This window comes from Pan troglodytes, chromosome 7, assembly GCF_028858775.2.
Source record: "Pan troglodytes isolate AG18354 chromosome 7, NHGRI_mPanTro3-v2.0_pri, whole genome shotgun sequence".
Classification (NCBI taxonomy): Eukaryota; Metazoa; Chordata; class Mammalia; order Primates; family Hominidae; genus Pan; species Pan troglodytes.
Window position 1 is genome coordinate 100771227 of NC_072405.2, and position 12586 is coordinate 100783812.

The window sequence follows — 12586 nt, forward strand, 5'->3', positions numbered from 1 at the left end:
ACCACAAGCTCCGCCTCCTGGGTTCACGCCATTCTCCTGCCTCAGCCTCCTGAGGAGCTGGGATTACAGGCACCTGCCAACACGTCCGGCTAATTTTTTGTATTTTTAGTAGAGACGGGGTTTCACCGTGTTAGCCAAGATGGTCTCGACCTCCTGACCTCGTGATCCGCCCCCCTCGGCTTCCCAAAGTGCTGGGATTACAGGCGTGAGCCACCGTGCCCGGCCGTCCCTCTTCTTAATAAGAGTTGATGGCATTAAGTCTTACTGTAAAGAGCTAATTTGGAAACATAATGATTAAATGAGAATAGCCGAATGTACCCCTTCAGCTGGTCAAATTAAAAGTACTCAATGTTTGAGGAGAGTGAGATGCACGGTCCAGAGGCTATCTTATTCTCTAGGAATAATTTTATAATCAGTGTAACCTAATAGCAGGATAAAATCTTCAGTGTGATTTTAACTGTTAGAAAATCATCCCCCCTCCTTTCAAACCCTTCTTCCTACCCCAATCCCTACGCTACTTGAAATTCATCAAAACTTTAACACAGTGTGTGAGATTATAACTTTATTTCTGTTAATATGCTCTTATTTCAAAATATTATTTCTTTGGGAACCTTTCAGGTAATCTACCTTTTGGGGTTAACTAGATAACTAGCTATATTTCATTCTAGCACATGGTTCAGATGTGAGTCACACCAAGGGATTTAGGAGTATTGTTGATGGACAGAAAGTGGAAGTAATTAAGGAGCAAGAGGAAGTTGGGGAGGACAGCCAACTTTGAGACTTTGAGTAGCGAAAGACAGTATTGAAGATTCTGGGATATTTTGGAAGCAGATTGAGGGCTTGAGGAAAATAAGATCTGTGCTTATATAGAATATCCTTTACCTATACACTAATATCATCAAATACCCTTTTCCAGATATACCTAACTTGGTTATCCGTTTGGAAGAGTGAGAGCTCTTTCCCAAATTAGTGACTGGTGCTTCAGTTTGAGTGCAGAATTCTCTAATTTCCAAGTAACAGCAGCAACAACAATAACAGCAATGACACCAATAATAGTAACTATCATTCATTGAGAAGGCATCACGACAGAGTGTTAAGATCATAGATGTTAGCCAGATTGCCTCGCTTTGTCACTGTTGCCCTGGGCAAGGTTCTGAACATTTTCTGCCTCAATTTCCTAATCTGTGAAGTAGCACCTCTTCATAGGATCATAATGAGGATTCAGTGTATATGTAAAGTACATAGTGTTCTGTCTGGCATGCTGTAAGTACTCAGTAAATGTTAGCCATTCCTGTTGAGTGTTAATCAGATCCTAGATCCTATACTAAGTCCTTTTCCAACATTAATATGATCCATAGGGTGAGCCTATTACATTATTTTAGATGGAGACAATTAAATTCAAAGAGCCTGGGTTATTGATCAACATTACACAAACAGAGATGGAGGAAAGATTCCAGCCCAACTCTGACTGATGCAGAGTCCAAGATCTGAGCAAGTATGCTCTCCTGCAGTGTTGTGTGAGGTGCTGATAATGACATAGAGAAATCACCAAGTTCCCCATATGTTAAGTAAGAAGTATTAGGTTGGTGCGAAAGTAATTGTGGTTTTTGCCATTAAAAGCAATGGCAAATTACTATAGAATAACTCTGTGCTACTGGATCTATTATATTCCCCCACTGCCTTGAGGTGGGGTTCACAGGGTAATGCTAGGTAGCTTCAGCCAGTTTCTTCTGGAAAACAAATTGATCCCTTACTCTTTGCTTACCGACTTAACCCAAAATTCTCTGAAAAAAAAAATAGAAATTTCTTTCTCTGTGTCTAGAATATTTATGCCATAACCACTACATATATTTGGCTATACTTCAGATAAAGATACAGATTTGTGCACTGCAATTTTTCTTGATGAGTGGAAACAAAATATTTTCCTCCCAATATTTAAATGTATCAAAACATAGGATCCAGGTAGATACAACCCAGCCAGTTTCTTCCCTGCAGCCTTCAACTTTTAGCACAAATGCCAAAGAGCAAGCTAGAAAATTAGAGAAAATCCAATTCACCCTACAGAAATTGGTTCTGGAAAGAGATGACCAATAATCAGATGGTGCTTAACTACCAAGCATTTTGTACAACTAAGAAGTGGATAAGCTGCTTTCTCTCAAAAAATCCGGGTCTGAAGCAAAATATCCAATATTTATAATGCCCACATGCAGTAGCTACTTCAGAGCTATCACCTGAATGAAAGCTAGAAATTCTGATTCTTCACCTAGAAATGATTGCTACAGGCAAAACACTAGGAAATGGGAAATGGATATTTCACTGTGGACAACTTTAGACTGTGTACTCAGTTAACTGTGTATCTCCTCTGGAAGCTTCCTTCAATCCCCAGGTCTGGCCTCAACAGCCACATTTATACCTGTGACCCTATGTCTCTGGAAATGGTAGTTTGATCCAACAGTGGACCAATAAAACTGGGTCAATCAGAGCCATACACGTAGGAACTGGTCTACAAATGCAACTGGACCATTGACATGCAAATACAGGAATTGTGGGATGGCCAGATGTGGTTAGGGGGCATCTTCTATTTCTATTTCCTGGAACTTGGTTTCTATTCCTTGAAACAAAGAAGGCTGGCTCTTACACAGATGGGTGATGAAAGCAGTGATTGAAGGTTAGAGAAGAGACATAAGGAGATCAAGCTACCTCTTGGGGACCTCTTTCCAGCAGAATGCCCATTCATGGACCAAACAGGAAAAATGCAAGACAGATCCATTGATGGACCTGTTAAGAGTTAAAGTATAAAAGCCAGTCATTAAATCCATTGATCATGCCCTGTAACTTACATATATGTTAAATGTATTCTTTGGTATATATCAAATATTTGTTAGTTTATTTAAAAAATTAAAAATTAAATATTCCACTTCTAGTAAATAGTCTTTTTTGCTCTTACAAACGTGACCCACTATTTAAAATGATAATCTTGAGGTATGAGCTGTGTAGTATATATATGGGCTTTAGAAACTGAATCTTATTTTATATGCACAGGAAATACTTCATTGAATGAATCCAGGCATAAAAAATTTAGCCCAATTACCACAATTCAGTATTGTTAAGCTATCAAAGCAAGTCATGTAATTTTCATCAGTTTTATGCATATTCAAGAATATACAATAACAGTAGGAAATACCCATTTCTACAGTGAACTAATTAGAGAGAAAAATTCTGTTTGAATTCATCAACTGGGAATTTTTTTTAGATTAATTATTAATGAATTGTTCATCAGGTGCACATAAGACCACAGTGATAAGATTTATCTTAAATTTCAAAAGTGCTTTATTTACAGTAGCTCTAAATGATGAATCATATTACAAGTAAGATTTCAGAGTAGCATGTTTTCTGTTGGGGATAGTTTTTTCTTAACTATACTCGAAATATTGATCCATAGTAAACTTGGTGACATTATTTATCCCTTATGAATTTGTTCAGAAAATTATACAGCACTTACTAGTTATCCAAGCAAAGAAAAATATAGAATAAAACCTCCTGAGAAAACACTGGAGGAAGGGAGATGGAAAGAAGTAAATTAATTAAAGAATCTATTTCAATTCTTCATTTTATGTTGAGTATTAATGTAGATATAACTCAATATTAAGTACCATTCTTATGTATATCTGAAGTTTATAGCTAGGTATATTTCATTATTTTATAAGCAGTATGTATCACTATTTTAAATTTATTGCAACAAACAGCAATTCCTTCTTTTACTTATTGTTTTCTTTTTTCTTCTTTTCAATTTCTCCAAGTTTCCTTTACTCATAAGTTTAGAAAGTAGATAAGGCATTGAAGATATTTACAGGAAAATTGTGTCCACCCCTACTTCAGATTATAATATACTTGAGAAAACAACTGGGTCCCTTGAAGGACTGAATAAGCACTAGGGATGGAATGAACTCATTAGAAGTCAGAGACAGCCTACAAGATTACAGCCACAGGGTCCCAGGCTGGGAACCTTGGATAACTTCAGCTAACATGAAACTAACTTTCTATTCCCTGGAAGTTACTGAAAGCTTAGATGTTTTGTACGTTGTTTTGGCTTTTTCAAAAGAGTAGTTGATATTGAATAAGCTTACAAACCTTAAATAATGCCACGAAGTGTGAATCTTCAAATGCTAGAAATGATGAAATACAGTCATGTGTCACTTAATAACTGGTACACATTCTGAGAAATGCATCCTGAGGCGATTTCATTGGTATATAAATATCATAGAGTGCACTTACACAAACCTAGATGGTGCAGCCTACAATACACTGAGACTATATAGTTATAGCCCATGATTTCTAGGCAACAAATTCATGCAGCACGTTACTCTATTGAATACCATAAGGCAGTGGCAACACAATGAAAATATTTGTGTAACTAAACATGTGTAAGCAGAAAAGGGGCAATAAAAATGCAGTGTTATAATCTTACAGGACTGCCGTCATGTATGCAGTCTGCCATTAATGGAAATGTCATTATGTGGAACACAACTGTAAAAACAAACCATCTGAAAAATGTTGAGTGAATTCCAATGGAATCGCTCATAGCCTGCTCCCACATGTATTACATCAAATTGTTTTAGGTATTTACCTTAAAACTATTGAAGATCTGTTAGAACATGGAGAATTTGTTTGCTATTATATCATTTCCTTTTCTTCTCTTCTTCGGTATGTATTAGAGTGACAGAAAAGAAGTATAATCATCGAGAAAACTTGGAACATGCATGAACTATTGTTTTGACCATTTTACCATGGGTGAGGTATGGTGGCTATGGTGAGGCCAGATGCAGGTCAAGAGAGAAAAAGCACGGTTTTTATAGTTTTGTTATACTCACAGTTTCCTAGGGAGAACAGTATACAGGGCCACTCAGGGGTTGGTCAAGAAGCAGAGGCAGGAAGAACAACTTTTAATTGTGGTTTCTGTAGGAAGAAACAGACAAGGCATGGTAAACAGGTTTAGAATTGGCTACTTTGAATACTATCAGCAGGTTCTGGGGCACAGGGGCTGTCCCTGGTTATCTGGTACCTGGCCCTGGGGTGATTGGAGCTCATTGATAGTGACCCAAATTAGAAAAGACCAAGAAGGGAGGTGGTTGGAGTTTTGGATTTAATCAGCTTCTCTAGAAGTAAAACTGACTAGCCTCAAGCCAGGATCTCCAAACTGAGTTAGGACAGTGCTTATAAAAACCGTACTGCACCTATACAACAGATACACATAGAAGTAAATAGAAAAGCCTCAGGCTGCTACAATCAGAGAAGATGTCTCTTAAGAAAGACCGTGAGGCTGTTATTCCACCAATGTCAGAGTAAATGCAGGCAGGTTTTAATGTACAAGTTCCTTATGGATCAAATAGAGGGTGTAATGTTATTCTCCCGAAACATTGCTGCAAATTGGTAGAGATACAAAGGGCGAAAAAGGGGTTATCAACCAGAATTTCCAGAAATACAATTTTGTACAGTATATAAGCAAAAGTAAGTGCTTTTAATGATTCACTTCACAAGCAATTTCTTTAAAATCTAACCACTGAGCAACCGCAGGAAGAGAAACTGAGGAATCCTCTACAAGAGATATTTAGAAATTTAATCCATAGAAACAAGCATTGCAGCACGGACTGGCATGGGAGAAGGTCAGTGAGACAGAGGGAAAAAAGTGGATCAATGAACAAAGACAGCAGAAGACCCAGTTACAGACCCAATTACTAAAACCACCCCATAGTCCCACCTGCTGAGGGGTTTTACCACTCCCATAGGAGGACGTCAGGAAGTTTATGACACAATTCCACTAAATTCATTTGCAATCCTTTGCTTAGATATTCATTTTGTTGTTGTTTCCTGCATAGCAACTTCATACAATTCTTATCCCAGAGGGTGGTTTGATTATTCTTGACTTTTTATTTTGTTGTAATCATAAGTAATTTTTATTTTGTTAAAGATAAAAGTCTACTCAGAATTTCAGTACCCAGAATAAGCAGACCAACTGACATGCAATCCCTTAAATTAAGGAAACTGACTTTCGTAGTCAGGGCATTCCTCCTGTTTCCCATGGATCACTCATAGACCCAATGCTCAGTTGTTAGGAATGTACATGGTACCAGTAACTGTGAGAAATACTTGTGTGAAAGTAAGATGCAATAGATTCATTCTGCCTTATACTGTTTTCATTACTCTTAACAAAATCTTAAGCTGCTCCAGAATGATCTTCAATTCATCAAGGTCAAAGATAACTTACTTTTTTCAGGCCCTTGGCCATAGGATCGAGGTAATGACACCCAATCCCAAGGGCAGCATGTCTGAAAATGTAGAAAAGCTGATGTAGCTGGTCCCCAACCCAGACCGATTCAGAATACCTGCGGATAAGCATGGGGCTCTGCCTTATAACAAGCTCATCTGGCGACATATTGCATTTGCAAAGAGAGCTCCTGCCCTCCAGCCTGAAGAAATGTTATGGCTCTTTTTGTTGTTTCTGAGCTGTCCCCTCCCAACACAGACTCAGGCTTTTTAGTATAAAAGGAAAAGGAAAAGGAAAGAAAGGAGGGGTTCAACTCTGTCACTACCCATTAGTGGCAAGTGTAACAAGAATTAAGACTTCGCAGTCATTTACTCAATGACACAGAACATGGTAGCCTGATGGGTAAAAACTTTTACCAAAATATACTCCTGAAATAAGGATCTGTCCAATATGCATTTGTTTCAAAGAGTCTCATGCCCGAACGTTTCTTTTAGATTTGAGTCTTCTTTATCCAGATGGTATTTGATTGACTTGAAGTTCTTCTCATCTTTCACTGTGTCACTTTTTCTGGAGGATCACTCACTTACACATATTAAGTGTGTTCTTTATTCCATCAACATAATAGTTTTCTTTTCTCAAATTTGATGTGATATAACAGAAAATGAACTGGGCTAAGGAGACCCAGAATCTAGGCTTGCTTCTGTTCTTGAGTGCCTATGTCCAGTTAATTGAGTGAATTAACCTCAATTCTTTCTACTACTCAGTTTTCCCATACACAAAATAGGGGAATTGGACTTGAAGTACCTTACAACCCTGAGATTTAGCAAGTGAATAAATGTCTAGTAGTCCTTAGAAAGTACAACACTGACTTCCTGAACTTTCCCTTCTGGGTGAGGAAAATTTGGGCATAAATTCAAAAAATGTGTTTTATGTCCCGATGATTAAATCAACCCTGCCTGCATTTCTAGGATGACTCAGTTCCGCCTTACCTCCAGTACTGTTTTGTTCTCATGTGCTCCAAAGAAGTCAGTAAACCCAGAATATCAGGTCTCATAAGCCAAAGACAACCTATAAATGAAGGCCAGAATTATCCCCTCTACTCTTGCAGCCAATCCAGGTGAAACCAGAGATTTTGTGTCTGATAGCCCAGCAAATATTAGAATGTCTCCTTGGCTATGAAATCACAAACTAAAAAATACTTAATTTCTGCGGCCTCATCAGCCATACCAGCTAACTGGAGTCCCCTGAGGCTTTCCTCCACAACCCGTCTCTTTCATTATACAGAAAGAGAAGGCAGGTGAGAAGTGACAGATGTCACCCTGCAAATATTCAGAATCTCCTGCTTTTAAATTTGGAGGACAGTAGTAAGCAGTGTTTAGGACTATTTTACCATAATCTGTGAACCATTTAAAATATATAACTGAATTATTATTATTATTGTTAATTAAATTCATATACCTAGATGCCAGAAAAGCCTCCACAATTTTTCATTTGATACTTATTAGAATTATATGATCTAGATGGAAAGGGCCTCAGGTGCTAGGGTGAGAAGAGCTCAGCCCAGGGGTCAGAAGACATGGTCTGCTACTCTTCAATCAACTGCTGGGACGTTGGGCAGGACATAAGTTTTTTGAGCTTCCTCATGAGCAAAGCAAGAGAGTTGACTAGATGACCCCTAAGATCATTCTGGAGCTGAAGTTCCAAGAAACTATGAGATCTACTAGTTTACAAAGGCGGGAATTGAAGCCTAACAGGGTTGATTGAATTGCCTAAGGTCAACACAAAGCTGGACTTCAAGTGTCCTGACCTTTGGTCCATTTTTTTTCAATTAATCCAACTAATCCAATTCCATGATTATATAAGAGTCCAGCAAACAAGGGGATTAAGGCTTGAAGAACAATTTATTTCTATATTATATGACTAACTGGTGGTAGGGTAAAGGTAGGAACAGAACTATTTTGCTTTTCAGTCCACAGATGTTGCCTCTAATGAATAGAGGTCAGCATTGACTAGAGAGAAAAAAGCTCATAAGTAGGATAGATGTAAGAGCACAACTGATAGAGGAATGACCAATAAATTAGTTAGGAAAACAAGTGGAAACAATTTTTCTATAATTGGCTAGTGGTCATACAAAGAGTGAATACAGGAGATGGATTAAAAAAGATCAATATCATTAAACAGCATAGATACTAAACTGAGGTAACTTTTAGTTTATTATAAACTCTCCTTTAATCCAATTTCCCATTATAAGCATGCTTGTGAACTTGTTCAGTTCATAGAAACATTAATGCTAGAGATAAGACTAAAATCAATATAATCCCTAAATTCTATTTCAGTGTCTGACGGAGTCTTCAGATAGATGGTACACTACTACACACCATTATATTCATTACATAAATGGATTTCACAATGATTTATTCTCGGCTCCATCCTCTTACCTGCAAGTCATTTAGATATTGAAATGATACAATCGCTACCTCCAGTTTATTTCTTTTTTTAAGATTTTTATTGTTTCTCCAAAGAAAGCATTGTAAATTTGAATAATAATTAATTCTAGTAGTTCTAGGCATAGCTTAGGATTCCCTCTTCCTGTCTACAGACTCTTCCTATAACTCATTTTCTAACATTTTTGGTGGCTGAAGGAAAAGACAGTTTATGCTTTGGAAGGAGTAAGAGAAAGGTAAAGAAAGAGAAGCAGTAATTATTGCATACATTGCCTATCAGGCAATAAAGTGTGTTTATGTACATTTCTCATTTAATCCTCAGGATATCCCAGTGAGATTGGTGCTATTATTTCTACTTCGCAGATGAAGAAAGATGAATTAAGAGGTCAAATCACATAGTCATAAGGTCACATACTTTGTAAGTGACTTGGGAGACCAGAATTAAAGTTTGTATCTTTCTTTAGTTCTCATCCCATTACATTTTTATATTTGGAAGATCTAAAAAGGCTTCGAAATAAAAGGCATCCCTAAAACCAATCACTAATAAAGAAATGCCTCAAATTAAGATTGAAATCAATAAGCACACAAATAATTGCAATTTATTTCAAGCTATGGTCTGATCCATGCACTATATGGCCTTCTATTCAGAGCAAGCTGATTCTGCAGGTGTCTAATAAGCAGACAGTAGTGCAGATGTTGTCTTAGAAATGATTATTTACTTGCTTATAAATAACACTGTAATTTGCATAAATACAGACAGAATAGGCAACTAAGAATCATACCCATATAAAAAGTTTAGTACAGAAGCTAAGGAACTTCCAGCTGTGCTAGCTCAAAACCAGCAGATGTGGTTCACTTTGTAGATTTGTCAAGTAATCATGACAGCATCTTATAAATATATGAACATGAGCAAAGAGCAAGTCAAGAAATCACTCTTTTTTTTTTTTCAGATTGTTCCTGTAGAGACAATAGATGCTGTAATGCAGAAATTGAGAGATGGTATCAATAGATATTATGGGAACTCACTAAATTCAGACTGTACAGGAAAAGAATGTTTCAGAAGAGTAAAAGACTATTTTGGAATGAATTATAGAGTATTTTTTAAAGAAATGTAATTTTCTTCCTGTTTCCTTCCTGTTTATCCACATTTACAGAAAATGTTTACAGGTAATTTAAGAGACTCATTATCATTTGAAAAATTTTCTGATCCTCTTAGCACCCAACATACACTAGTATTTTTCAATATATAGCCACACATTTCCCATCAGGATTTTTACAAAGTGGAATTAAATAGACCCAATAGTTTCAGGCTTGCTGAAGAGATGAATAAACAACATAGCAAAAGCCCTTTAAATCTCCTAGCAAAGGAGACTTTCAAGTATAATGTGTTATTTCCTTTCTAACCGCTTATCAATTTTGAATTAATTTATTGCCATTGAGATAATGCCTAAATCAGTTAGATTTCAGGCAATAATGCAGAAAAAAATCATAGTCTGTCACTGATCATGAAACAGCTAATAGAGTAGAGATCTGCAACATTTTTCTGTAAAGGTCCAGATGGAAACTATTTTAGGCTTTGCAGTCCATATTGTCTCTGTTGCAGTCAATACGTAAACTAATATGGCCATGTTCTAATAAAACTTTATCAAAACAGACAGTGGGTGGATTTGGGCAGTAGGCCATAGTTTGCTCATCTCTGTTATTGAGTATAAGTCTCACAAAGACTTTTTCTTCTTAGAATTAGCAGGGCCTCAGGCACGTTAGAATTGAACTTTAAAGCCCTTTGAACAGCAAGAAAATGTAAAGTTAAGGTTTGATCTTGATTAATTAACTACATAAAGGATTAATTCCCTGATCAAGTAAATTGTAAGTAAGACCTGAAACTAGCACAGTGCTGTGTTCTTCGGTGAGAAATAGGCACTGCAGGCATCTATTCCAAATTCTAATTTTTTTGTAAAATGTGCTAATATTGTATAGTTCAAAAGAAAATTTTTACATCCTTTCTTCAAGCAGATGTCAAGATTACTGACATCATTACTAGAAGCTAAATTGGCAATGAATGGTCAAGAAAAATTATCTTCAGAATTAGCCTAGGCAGAATCACACAATGTGTTGAAAACTCTTCCTCCCCAAAGATGAGCATAATTACCATGCCACTGATTCCCTCTCCTAGTACTGAAAGGAAACAAAACATGCTCTCCTCAGTAGCAGGCAAGAGAACATCCCTTACCTTTCTGCCAGATTCATATTTGCATTTCTGTTCAACTAGACTGTGCACTGCTTGGGGAAAGGAGCATAGATACCCAGGCCACATTGATGATCAGTATATACTTATGAATAAATAAAGCCTGAATAATAATTTTCAACACATGATGAGGAAAACACAGGTGGATCATAGGGCTGCTGTCTGGAAGTCCATAGCTGAATCATTCTGTCACAGCACTTCCCCTATTTCTGGCAGTTAACCACAGAATAGAATAGCATCAAGACATTTTAAATTCAGTCAAATGCTTATAAGTCACCTACCGTGTGTCAGTCACAGTGCAAATGCTGTGAATACAAGGAAAGGTGAATTTTCTGCTTCCTCCCACAGCATGTAGCCTACACTCAGAGGCTTAGTGCCCAAATTAGTCTCGTAAGTATTCTAACAAAAACTGCCTAAGATTCATTTTTTAACTGTGATATTTTAATGAAAATGTATTTAGCTATATTTGGTGGTATTAGAAAGCACAAGTGAACAAATGTAATAACTCAGACTTCAAAAAGGAAGAAATACAAAATGAAAACTCATTGACATAAAGGCATTTTCCAGGTGCTCCACATGTGTTTATTAATGCTGTTTTATGAGATCAATTCACAAATTCAGCTATTCCTAAGTGAATACACATAATAAACTGTGGCAAAATATTAAACCAGTTTGTGAATATTAAAATTTTAACTGTTTTACTTATTTGCATGGAGATTTTCTCTGTTTGTTGGTTTTGGGGATACTAATACTGCATATAAAACAACCCCAAAAACATTGCAGTGGCCACCAACATAAGCTAAGGTCTTATTCACACATCTAGAGATGGGCTGCAATGGTTCCACTTCAGGCTGAAAGTCATGTTTAGGTCGACTTCCTTTGTCTGTCATTGCAGGACCCAGGTCAAAGGGGCAGCAATCCCCTGAGACATTCCCTTCTCATTTTCCCATTCAGAGGCAGCAGTGAAAAAGGCCAAGTGAGTCAAATCATAACCATGGAAGTCCATAAAAAGCCCGGGAAAGCCTGGTGAAATCACAATCACTCATACTCCAATGCAAGGAACACAGTCAAGTCCAACATCAATGGAACAAGAATGTTTTCTTTTTGCATTAGAGAAGAGGAAAAGGAACAGTGAATATTTACTAAACAACAGTTGCAAAGTTAAAAGTGAAGTTCAAAATATAAAAGAAAAATTTTATTTGGAAGTTTCAAAAATACTTTATATATACAAAATCATAAACATCTAAGATAATCAAAGGCCAGGACTCCAGAGAAAGAGAAAGTGAGTGGTGACATAAGAAGGAAATCAGACAGGCTAATCTGTTCCAGCAGGGGCAGTTTTAATCCCTGTGGAATGCAATTTGAGCTTATCACCAGAGGAGAGCAAACAGCATATTTTTTAAAATTTCTGCTCCAAAAGACAACATTGAGGATAAAAACTTTCTTGGAGTTTTAGTTTTACTTTTTCAGCTTTAGGTTTTTTTTAAAGCTATGTTGTTGCTTGCAATAAATGTAATTACTGTGTTACTGACTAGTCCTATCCAGAAAGAACAAAGTCTAAAATTGTTACCATAAAAAATAAAACACTTTCTCTTCTGTTGATTTTAATTGGCAAATAAAAATAGAATATAT

General features: G+C 36.7%; 1 long non-coding RNA gene across 2 annotated transcripts in view; it reads right to left on the bottom strand.

Moving 5' to 3' along the window:
- LOC104007680 (uncharacterized) overlaps nucleotides 1-12586 on the bottom strand; it is a 265188-nt gene that overhangs the window by 188754 nt on the left and 63848 nt on the right. For both annotated transcript variants that reach the window (XR_681965.4, XR_010159280.1), the window contains one exon: nucleotides 4872-4956. This is a non-coding gene — a long non-coding RNA (uncharacterized LOC104007680). The remainder of the gene's footprint in view (nucleotides 1-4871; nucleotides 4957-12586) is intronic.